Genomic DNA, 12,361 nt, shown 5'->3' with positions numbered 1-12,361 from the left:
GGTGGCTAATTAATCCACAATCTTGTTCACTGGACCCTACAGTGGCAAGAAGGTCGTGAACTTCGCGGAGTGCCTTTTTGCGAAGATGCTGCTTTGAAATAACCTTCGACATGTTTTGAAATCTACCGCAAACGTGTGCGGCACTGATGACATACCATTTAAATTGCTGAAAAATTGAACAAATTACAGATTGAGAACAGTGAAATGAGAAGATTGATGGGCATTTCGGACACGAGCACAGGCAACTGCCCACTTCTAATCCATGCCACGCACACACGCCTTCAAAACGCCATGCAATGACTTACAACATGCAGGTGTAGAAAAGCTACATTTAGACAAAAATACAAGGCAGTTAAGGACACCAGTAGGGCGGTATGCGTGCTCCTCCGATCGCTCTACACCTGATAACGAATTAATTAAAAAGTACGTTTATGTCAGAACGCGGATTTTTTCGCGTACTGGTCTTTCGAGCTGAAAACTTCTGACGTCTACGAAGCTAAGTCGAACTTGAGCGCATAATTGCTGTCATATGACGGGATGCCGCCTTCAAAGAACGAAAAGCCATTACACAGAAAAGTGCGCTTGAGAAAATTCAAAAACGTATTTCAAAAATAACGGCACAACTGACACTGAGTAAAAGGCACTGCTGTGAACTTCAAAATACCAAGTAATGTACACACTCGTTTCTTATCACCTCGCCCAAGCCAGAAACAGATCAACGAAGGACTAATACCCCACAACAACACAACGTATCCTACTAAGCACGTACTTTCTTGAACAGCTGTCCTTTCCAGAGCTCACGGGCGGCGGCGTCCATCCCACAAAGCACGGGAAGAGATAACGAAAGCCGTAAGCTTCCTCGTAATGTTCTCCTAACTTTCTCAGCCCTCACGAGTCACGGCCCACGGAACTGTATAGTTTCGGAGTCTCGTGACTCCGGTACAACTACAAAAGTACAACATCAAACAGAAAAAAAAGCTAACCAATGTTGCCAACTGGTTACAACCAAATGTAGAACTATTGTTAGCTTTATATTATTACGCGGTTTTTCGACAATTTCTTAAATGATCAATGTTTGGCTATCTAGACACAATTTGCGATATTGTATTGATTATGTAATTAACACTAATCTGCATAGCAACCAGAGTTGCATAGCAACGACGGCTAGTACCGGCTGGAACTAAAAATGACGTTCCTAATACATAACCTATGCTTATTTTACTATATAATTGCTTGAAATAAACCCCAGTAATAAATTTTGACCAAATCAGAACCATACATTTATTTTGTTACTTTTGTTGCAATGGCACTTGGTGCTTCTTTTTGAGGAACAGTAGCCGTGTAGCCGGCCATGCTGGCCGTGGACGTGGAAGAATGGGAAGAATTGTCGTCGATAGCAGTAGTATTCCTTTCTTTGTGGTAGTGCCTCTAGTCTGACAGTTCTTTAAGAATGAATATTTGCTGCTAACTGCTGCAGGGAATCTTTATTATATTTGCGTCCCTGTGCCTCGTTAGTGGGGCCGCCCAAGAGTTCATGTTTGCCGAAGCTGACGTCAAAATGCACACAAATACCGCCCGAAGACGCTGCTATACGGTGTTCAAAACGCGGATTTTGTGTTGCATGTTGGCGATGTGATGCTTTACCAGTGGTCCGGCCAAGTTGTAACAGAAGTGTGCGCTTTCAAAAGTCCTCGGAAGCAGTCGAGCAATCTGCAGCCGAGTCGCTGCAATGGGCGGTCACATTTTCCAGGTGGGTAAGTTTATTTGGCGGGTGTCACTTACAGCCAACATTTTGCGGCGTGTATTACTTCAATCGCACAACTGTGAGGAAATATACCCCAAAAATTGAAGACGAAATCGATGTGAAGTATGTAAAGGGCCGTCTAGGCAAGGGGGAGACCAGCTGATTAGACGTTATCTGCAGTTCTGGGACGTGGTGTAGAGGTTCCGCGTCTGCTGCATTTTCTAGTGGCAGTGTTTAGCGTTCCATCTGGGAGGAACGCGCTAGACACTGCCAAAAATAAAACGTTTGTGTTGCTGATTGAGTAGGCTACGTAGAACGAAAGGCCACCACTACGGGTTTCCTTTCTTTTCGTCTTGCGTCCTCTACTCTGGCCCTTACCAAGTACTACATTAAACGGCTTAGCTTCAGTTACACCTCTTGAAAACAAACTGACTTAACAAGCAGCATTTTCTGTCACGCAGATCAAGCAACAAGGAAGGTTGCCATCTGCAGTAATACCAGTATCGTTTTACGCTGTGTCTAAAGGTACGTCGGACGTAGGCCGACTCCAGCGGCTAAAGATACGTCGGACGTATCCCGACGCCAGCGGCTAAAGATACGTCGGACGTATCCCGACGCCAGCGGCTAAAGATACGTCGGACGTACGCCGATCCCAGAATCTATAGGTGCCCGATCCTGAAATAAACCTCAATGGTGACCCAATCCCTGTTAAAAAGGAACATAGGTTTTTGGGTGTGGTGATGGATGCTCACATTCATATCTCGCATAAAAAAACTCCAACAAAAATGTCTAAAAACAATGAATATTTTGAAAGTCCTGTCTCACCAATCATACGGTGCAGATAAACAACTCCTGCTGCGCCTTCATACCGCTTTGGCAGGGTCTCGTTTGGATTACGGTAGTGTTGTATACGGGTCGGCTACAAAAACAGCGCTAAAAATGCTCGACCCAGCTCTGCACCTGGGGCTCCGCCTCTCGTGTGGTGGTTTCCGTACAAGCCCTGTCCAAACAAAGCCTGTATGTGGAGTGTGACAAGTGGTGCCTGGAGTACCAGCCAATGTATGTTGATCTTTTATATGCTTGTAAAATATCATCAATCGACAACCATCCTTTTAAACCTGTTTTTATGGATACATCCACGTCACAGCTGTTTTTAAATCGCCCATCTCTGTCTCTTCCTTTCTCACTTAGAGTGAGAAGGGAAGCTTCTGAACTGTCAATCTCCTTTTTGGACACGTTCAGAACATCTATCATTGACTTTATAGCCCCCTGGCACTTTCGCCCTGTATCGTGTGACCTGTCGTTTACACAATTACAGAAAAGCAGGGTACCACAAATCACAATTTTACAACATTTTCAGTATCTGCAGCAAAAATACCAGGCTGCAGAATTTTTTAGTAATGCATCGAAAAAGTCCATCGCGGTGTCTTGTGCTGCACACGGACCCAACGTTACGGCTTCTACATCGATGCATGTAAATTCGAGCATCTTCACAGCGGAAGCGTATGGCATTTTTCTTGTTGCTGGTCATGTTGTTCAACATCACATTCAAAAGTCCATCATCTACACACATTCACTCAGTTTGTACGTGCATTATCATCCCAAAAGCATTCTAAAAATCACGTCAATAATCTAGTTTTTAAGTCTTGAATTTCAGCGTATGCCAAAAATCTCGAACTGATTGTATGTTGGGTAGCGGGTCACTGTGGGATTGCAGGAAATGAGACCGCAGACCAAATGGCCGCCGCGGCGGCACACACGAACACAGTGGACATCACAAAATTACCGTACACCGACCTCAAGCCATACATAAGAGAACACCTTCGCAGAACCTGGCAAGCCGACTGGAGCACACAGACAGACAAGTTACACCTAATTAAACCACACCTAGGACCATACACTACTGACTCACACAGCAGATTCATTGAAGTTGCACTAGCTAGATTGCGGATAGGCCACACACACGCAAACACTCCCATCTGCTCACTGGTTCTCCAGGACCCTTGTGTAGCAGGTGTGGGGAGGGCCTATCGGTAATTCACATTCTCATTACATGCAGAGCACTCCACAGAACAAGACGCAAATATTTCCCACGACTATACAGACATCACATCCCACTACATCAAGCAATGTTTTTAGCCGATGATCCCATAGTTCCTCTACAACGCACTTATAGGTTTCTTAGCGAAATCAAATTTTTACAACTCATTTCCTATCACCCGTAATTCTTGCACATAGTTTCATGCCCTGCACTATCACACCCTGGCCTTTTACACCAGCCATCCTCATTGGCTGACTGATTTACTATTTTAATCTGTGCTCTTGTTGAGCAATCTTAGGTGTTACATCTTCAACCGTCATACATAACCATTGCTTCGGCGCTCTTTGCCCTAGTTGGCCTTGCGCCATAAACATCCTACCATCATCATCATCAGAATCTAAAGGTACGTTGGACGTACGCCAATCCCAGAAACTAGTGATACGTCGTACGTACGCCAATCCCAGAAACTAATCATACGTCGGACATACCAGATACCAAAAAAATGTATGGTGGACGTAGCCGAGGCCAGTACAGGCCCGTCGGTTGCACCCGTTGGTGTATTCAGTCGATTCAGTCACGCTACCAATTTTTGCACGTTGCAACGAGCCCTTTTGCACGCGTCTGCTGCCTTTTTGAGTGTCAATTACCGCCCCGACCATACAGGACTGCTTCGTAGTGACGAGGTATCACCACGGACAGTGAAACCGAAATCTTATTCGGTAGTATTCCCCGTTTTCAAATTTTTTAATCTTTTTTTGGTCGGGACAACTGCTTTACCTGTTACATTTCTAGGCGTTTTCGCATCATATTTAGAACATGAACTGTCCGCGGTACGAGCCGTTCGTTCGCGGCGCGAAACGTAAGCAAGCGATTGCTGCTGTGACGGTACCCCGGCGCGCCCCAACCAGCTCCGATCAAAAAAAAAAAAAAGAGAAAGAAAGAAAAGAAAAGAAAACGTCGTCGCTTCGTTGCCATAGGTGGTGATAACACGCATTTGGTTCATGTACAAAGTATACAAAGACGCCGTGATACGCTTTGGCGAATTTTGGTGTCTAGGGGAGAGGGATTATAGGTAACGGGAGTTGGGGACAAAAATATGATACATCCGATGGGGTGTGAAACTAACCGTTTCTTGCGACACCCTGTGCTACCAGGGTGTCGCTGGTGGCAAAACCCGTAGTATCGGGCCACACGGAGGAGAAAAAATGTTGAAGCGCAGCGCAAACTCGGGGCGATATCGTGGACATGGTCAGGCAGGCACGCTCCTCTTTCATAAAAAAATACTGTCAAGCAAGACACCCGTCAAAACTGAAATAATTACAAAAGGAAGCGTCAGTCCAGCCGTTCTTGCGTCGTCTGTTGCTAGCTTCTTAAAGTGAATTCCCTAGGAGGCGACGCGCGATGCCACAACAAGCCTGCTCGCTGCAACAACAAATTCCCTAAATGTCCCCTACTGGCAGTGGTTTTAGGAGGCAATCTAAACGTGGAATATTCTACTTTTAGCCGCATGCCTAGGATGCTAGTCAGTGTCCATCTTGTCATGTTGTCGTTCCCCACGCGGTGGCTGTCAAAATGAAAGTTCGGGACAAGTTTTCCACGTTTCGAGAACTGGAAGCTGCAGTTAAGCAGTACAGCGAAGAGAAGCTGGTGCAGTTTTACATTCGCGACTGTCGCAGCATCACTGCAGCAAAGGCTAAAGTGAAGCGCTTCTTGAACAATCGCCTCGAGAAGTACCAAGTTCATTACTGCTGCATACAAGGAGGCAAGTCCTTCAAGAGCCGCAGCAAGGGGGAAAGAGAATGCAGGTGAGACTGGCTCTGGGCTTTCTTTTTCTTTCGTTCTGTGGTGCCGGCCCACCTTAGTCAACAGCATGGTTCTTTTGTTGCACCGTGAAGGTCGAGTCATATGTGTTTCTTCAGATGCCCTTACGCGTGGTATCTGATCAATTTCAGCACCTTCCAAGTTGGATGCCCGGCGTTCATCAAGTGCAGGGCCTCTGATGATGGCAACTTTCTGGAAGTGATTGAAGTGAACGAGACTCACAACCATGAGATATGTAAGGTATGGACCTAATGAGCGCGTTCAAAGTGTCGGATGCAGTGATAGACTTCGGCCTGTTTTTCTATCATTTTGTGAAATCTAGTGACTGCTTTTTTAGGAAGTATTTTAGAGCCAAAACAGTTCCGTGCAGTGCGCCTCAAAGCTGCCGTACTCGCGCGCTGACGGCGTGTGTCTCGCGTGAGTCCCAGGGTGCCAGGACGGGCGATTTGTCGCCAGACCTGGCAACCAGGGCAGCGAAAGTGTTCAAACACGTTCTGTAGCAAACGTCCATTCCAAGTCATTCTTATCAAAGCAAAGCTTTAAGGTTCTCACTGATGGCGTCTGTAACGTGAAAACGCACTGGAGGAAAGCCAACTATCTCTGACGATGATGGTGAATGATCATGGGTGAAGTGAAAGGAAAAAACACTTCAGTTACAGAAATCGAACCTGGGTTACTCCTGTTATGAAGCCGGCGTCTATCCGATTGCTATACTTTGACATGGTCGAAACTAATTCCAAACGCAGAGGACAACCAAAGAATGTCATGAGAGAGCTTTGCGTTCAACCGTCGTCGTCGTTAGACAAAGGGGTGCATGGTTTTTTCTTTGAAGGCTTTACCTAAACCTGCATATTTTAGCTTATTGTGTAGAGAGTAGACCACCGTTATCGCTTTCCTGCACCACAGAAAACAAACAAAATCTGTAACAGGGTTTTCTATGTCTTGGAATTTCTGCACTTTTTCCGCAAAGGTAATCAAAAAGTACTTACTAGCATCGCCTTGCTGAAAATAGCGCCTTTTCTGGCTCCTTTTCACACATTCACTTTAAGGTGGTGACTTTTTTGGCTACTTTGGGCAATTTCCAGGCGACGTTCCTTACTCATAACTTGCGTCGACCGGCCCCGTCACAAAGGTAACAGACGTCATGAAATGATGCCGTTCTCGCTCGTTGGTAGTCTTGCGTGAATGGGCCCCGGCGCAGATGCCGCTACTTGCGAGTGAGTTCGGCGTCATTTGCAGTGCTTGTCTTCGTGGCGGGGCTGGTCAATGCGAGATGCAGGACGAGATGTGCGGCAAACAGCACGGAATTTTTTCGGCTCTAAAACGCTTCCTAAAAGAAGCATTTCTTTCGATAACTGCTTTTAAATTCACGCATTTCTTCAATAAACTCAGTTGGAAGTTAGCGCTTGCACCCGTCGCCCCCCTTTATCCGTGTCGTTTTGCTGGCGCTACACGAAGTGATAAAAACAGTCGCTACATTTCACAAAATGTGCGAAAAACTGATTGGCAACACTATTTGACATTGCTAGCATGGACCCTGTCATAAGGTACCCTGATGGTAGCTACAATTTTTCCAGATCAGTTTCCATTTATACGGCCTTGAGCTGCTGTAATAACATATGCAACACAGGCTAACAATCACAATGACAACAAAGTGAGGTTGGAGTAAACTTCTGCGATGTCATGCATGCTGATTGTTTTGTCTCTGCTTGCTTGCTTTTTTAAAGTTATAAATGTGCACCTGCTGGAGGGTTTTATCCCAATATCCCAAAAACATGAAAGGCAGCATTCAGTCTGCGACCAGCCCATAATTATACCTTCTCACTGAACTGCTAATCGAATTGTTTGAAGAGTCGTTGAATTGCATATGTAGTTAGGATTATAAAGTGATTAATAAATTATTTTGCTGCAGTCACTCTACAGCCATCTGCTACAAACTAGGGCATTAAGAGACCCAGTGGCGAAGGGGGAAGCCATGGAGCTCTTGGCTCTGCACGCAAATAAGAAGTTAGTCAAGAAGAGGCTTGAAGAAAAAACGGGAAAACTTGTCCTGCTCAAGGAGTTGAGCAACGCCGCTGCTTCCCTGAGACCACATACAAGAAACTACCTCATGAAGATAGCAGCTCTTCTGCACAATGAGCAAGGTAAGTGCCTATTCTTTTAGTGTGATTTCTCTGACAAGTATATGGGAAACCTGTATGAACCTAAGCTGAATTAACTAGTTGAGACCGCATTATAGGAAGAATGTGCAGTTTATTGCCATGCCGCAAATTTGCTAGCTGTATGTTGCCACGGCTGGCCATACGTGTCGATGCATCACTGTGTTGTGGGGCTGGGCCTGAGATGTAATATTCTTTGACGGTTCGAACTCGTACAGGGAAAGCTTCTCAGCTTTAGGCTATTTAAGCAGTGCCTAACCTTGCACTTGTGCCTCACTCTATGCTGTGCCTCGGGTACACAGCTTAGATGTCAAACACACTGCACAGGCTTAGAACATGAAATTTATTTTACAGGTACAGACTGCCACATCCTTTCTGATGGAGAAAATTTCCAAGGAATACTGCTGTACAACCAGTCTATGCGATCGAACTTGGATGCCTTTCCTGAATTCTTGGCAATCGATGCAACATACAAACTCCTTGAAATCCGTACACCAGTGTGTGTGATGCACGGGGAAGACTCAAACGGATACATCGAGACTGTGTGTGTGGCTGTACTAGTTAGTGAGTGTGCGCAGAGCCTACAATGGATGCTTGACAAGTTCAAGGAGCTGCACCCGTCCTGGACAAAAGGACCATAATGGCGGACAAGGACCTTTTGGAAAGGGATCTTCTAAAGGAGAGCTTCCCAGATGCGAAAGTCCTTATCTGTGTGGTTCGCACTTTGAAGGCGTTTCGCCGGGAAATAGCCTCCAACAAGAGCGATATAACTCCACAAGAAAGAGACGAAGCTCATACGCTGCTTCAAAAAATGGTGCTCTCACGGTCAAATGAAGCATTTGAAAAGCTGCAAGAGGAATTTGATCAGACTGTTTGTCAGAAGATCTGCTCCTAATATGACAAAAACTGGTGCCCAATCAGGAAAGAATGGTATACTGGACCGCAGTTTATGCCAGAAAATTTTAACAACACAACAAACAACAGAATTGAAAGCCTCAATTCAAAATTGAAAAGTGTGATAAAAAAGAACAGCTCTCTTGAAGAGTTTGTGTGTTCGCTGTTCACAATACTCAATGCCCTGAGTGATAAGCGTGACTACAGGGAACTGACAAGCATAGCCAAGCGACCTTGCAAACCACCTTCTAGCGTAGAAGAAAGCATGTACCAGCAGTCATTGACTCCCTATGCCTTCAAGCTTGTAAGGGGACAGATGCACATGTCAACCAAGCAGGTTGCAATCTGCCACCAAAAAGACGTGTTCACTTTCAAGTCGTCCTCCGGCAACACGACAACGACCAACTGCACTTGTTCCTTCTGGAACGCCATGCGACTGCCATGTCGGCATGTCTTTGCAGTTCGGCAGACACTGAGTATGAGCCTCTTTGATGCTACACTTTTTCTAAAAAGGTGGCCAAAGGAGTACTACTATGCACATCAAAGAGCCTTCCTTTGTCAAGAGAACGGCACAATTGAGCACTCAATTTCAGATCAAGCAGCAAGACCGAGGAGGCCAATGTCTGAGCATAAAAAATACAAGGAGGTGTTTCCTACATGCAAGTACTTAGCACAACGTGCTGCAGAAGAAACAGGTGAGAGGTACCAGACACATGTAGCGGTTTTGCTGGCACTGTCTAAGGCATGCGAGGAGGGACGCGATGTTGAAGTTGTGGAGCTGTTGCACCAAGGAGCCAACTCCCCTTCATCACTGGAGCAAGGTCAACACCCTGCAGAAGAGAGTGTAGAACTGCCCGCGAGTTCGTCGGATGAGGACAAGCAGTATGAGGTGTTTCAAAGTGCATCAGAGAAGCCGCAGTCAGATGGCAGAAACGAAATTCTTCAAGTTGCCTCCGACCCTTCTGAACCACTTGAAACCATGCCTGAGAACAGGGAAACACACAGGGCCCACGATGCAGGTGCTTGCGGGACTATCGACAAAACGGCGGGAGAAGTGCAGCTACTGCAAAATACATTGCCCTCTACGGGCAGCGCTGAGCCCTCAAACAATGTGCTTGAACGGCTCGGAAAACTAAAAGTGCCAACCAAGGTGAAGCCACGGGGTCGACCCAAAGGAGCAGAGAAGACTGTTATTGGGCTTCCACGATGACGGCAGAGACCCCGTCAGGGTGGCAGGGAACAAACAACAAAACTGCAGCCATTCCGTGACCTGCCTCTGGAGGAAAAGAAAAGCAGGATCCTTCGTTGCCTGATTTCTCAAGGGTTGCTAGGAGAAGTTTTACAGGGGAAAATGCTTGTTGGTGAGTTTGTAAAATATCTTAGTCTATGTTTACCTTTACTATCTTGCTTATTTTTGTTTCCAGGCACCAGAGAAGTTTCTAATATTGCCGATTTATGGCTGCATCTCTAGCTGTATGTGTTCAGCACAGCAAAGTTTGAAAACTACAATCGTGCAGCCTACTACACTTTTAAAAAAATGTTCTGTGTCACCTTTCAATATTTATCTACTAATGGTTACTGCCTACTCTGTGCTCAGTGCCTACCTTCATCGGTGTGGTATAAAAACTGGAAAACCCTTAGATTTGCAAATTAAGAAGTTTGCGATTTTTGTGCTTTTGTAAAGTTTCAACGCGCTGCATGAGGCGCGCCGTAGTGGAGGGCTCCGGAGTAATGTTATTTTTAACGTGCGCCAAAATCTCTAACAAACGGGCGTTTCTGCTTTTCGCCTCCATCAGAAAAGTGGTGCCGCGGCCGGGAATCGAACTGGCGTCCTCGTGTTTAGCAGCACAACACCTTAGCCACTGAGCCACCACTGCGGGTTTGCAAAATTTCGGCCGTATAAGATGTTTTTGTCAAGATGAAAATAAACTTGTTGAAACTGCTATAATATGTATAATTCACGAAATGCAAAATAACCCCCAAGTGCAAAGATTTAGAGTGATTTAGGGGCCTCTAAGTGCCTGTTTCTATATTCATATCATTGTGTTGTTTATGTACAATTTTTTTGCAGGTTCAGTAAACTTATTCTGCATACTTTTTACAGATGAGGACCAGGTCGAAACGATACCGTCAAGGATCGCAGAAACAATCCTTGATGACGACGTGGACCTGAGCATCGTGCAAAAGTACTTCACTGAAGACGGTTGGACTGCTGTACTGGCAACGGCAGAGGTAAAGAGAAAGAACATAAAGTGGAGATGCAACGAGTGCAGGGACTTATTAGAAGAAGACCCATCCGTAGCGTGTGAGCTGTGTCTGTGCTGGTTCCACCAGATCTGTGTTGCTTTGCCGAGCCGAAACAGGGAAAGTCTCTGGTTCTGTCACAAGTGCGTTGCAGTGGCACAACTGTAATAAATGTGGTAAATTCGCTTTGGGTGCATTGGAATAAACTTTTGTTCTCTTTGGTGGCTAGATTGTCTTGACTCTGTCCTTGATATACTCCCAAGATGAATGGCCGTATGCATGGCTAGCAGTGTTCCCGAAATTTAAACCAATGTTTAACGCAAGCTCAAAGGTACCACTCAATCCATACCAGCTTGTAAAAATCAGTAGATGAAGTGCCCTTCGCAGTGCTTCATATGATGAGAGCAGCATAATACATACCGCTGCAGTGTACCGAGAATGATGCAAAAATGCCTAGCAATGTAGTAGATGAAGCAGTTGTCTCCACAAGGACGGGAATCGACATTTATTGAACTGCATGAATTCCGTCGTGGGAGGCCTCCGTAGTCCAGGAAGGCTTGTTCCTTCGCAGCCCCTGTCCACCAGTGGTTGCTGGTCTTGGGGGCATGAGCGGGTCGGCTGGTCCTCCCACTGCTCCAGGGTGGGGTTTGGTAGGGGGTTTAAGAGATGGTGAGTGCCGGCACTCCCACATTGAATGGTAAGAGTGTTGGGGGTGGGGCAGCATTGACAATCCCATGTGTATGTTATTGAGTAGGTGGCATGGAGCAGTGTTCCGTGGGGGTAGGGGTTTGCAGCTGTATGGGGGTAATGCCATCCTCTCTGGTCTCTTGGGTTGTGGTGGGAGATAGATGCAGCGTTGCAATCAATAGTTGGCGAGGACATCAGTGAATCTTGGAATTTCGTCGCTGGAGGTCATAGATCGGTCTGCCAACAAGGGCAAAGCCCGGAAAGTGCTCACGAAAAAAAAAGAACCCGGGCCGGGGATTTGAACCATGGATTTTCGTTGTTCTAAAGTGCGATTGTATAAATTGCTACAGTACGGGAGGCTCTTTCTCAGCGGCACAAAATTTGTATTGGCAGAGAAAAAGCTGCTCTGCAGTGCACGGTCGCTTCTTATCAATCTTTTTAAGCCAGCAGATGCATGCAAAATTAGTATCGGGTGCGCCTGACGGGCCTGTACTGGCATACGCTGGCTACATCTGCGTACCTTTCTTTGGTATCGGGTACGTCCGAACTGGCGGCTGGCACCTCGAAAGATTTATCTTCTAAAAAATGATGAAAAAATGCGTAGAAATGTTGGCTGTCTTTAACAAAAAACACTAACATGACGGCAGGGGAAATTCGAACCCAGGCCGTCCGTTTACAAGCTCTAGGTGGTACCTCGCGGCTACGAAGTTGGTCAGGGCATAGACGTCTCTATAACCGAAGGCTACGGTCAAGGTTTCAACACGCTCAACG

At 46.0% G+C, this 12,361-nt stretch overlaps 1 pseudogene; it reads left to right on the top strand.

Moving 5' to 3' along the window:
* Window positions 1-5,357: 5,357 nt before the first annotated feature.
* Window positions 5,358-11,071, top strand: LOC144167070 (zinc finger SWIM domain-containing protein 3-like; annotated as a pseudogene).
* The last annotated feature ends 1,290 nt before the right edge of the window (window positions 11,072-12,361 follow it).

The sequence above is a fragment of the Haemaphysalis longicornis genome, unplaced genomic scaffold (genome assembly GCF_048455015.1).
Source record: "Haemaphysalis longicornis isolate Haplotype H1 unplaced genomic scaffold, Haemaphysalis longicornis Haplotype H1 scaffold_2, whole genome shotgun sequence".
Classification (NCBI taxonomy): domain Eukaryota; kingdom Metazoa; phylum Arthropoda; class Arachnida; order Ixodida; family Ixodidae; genus Haemaphysalis; species Haemaphysalis longicornis.
This window is presented reverse-complemented; position numbering and strand designations above follow the sequence as displayed.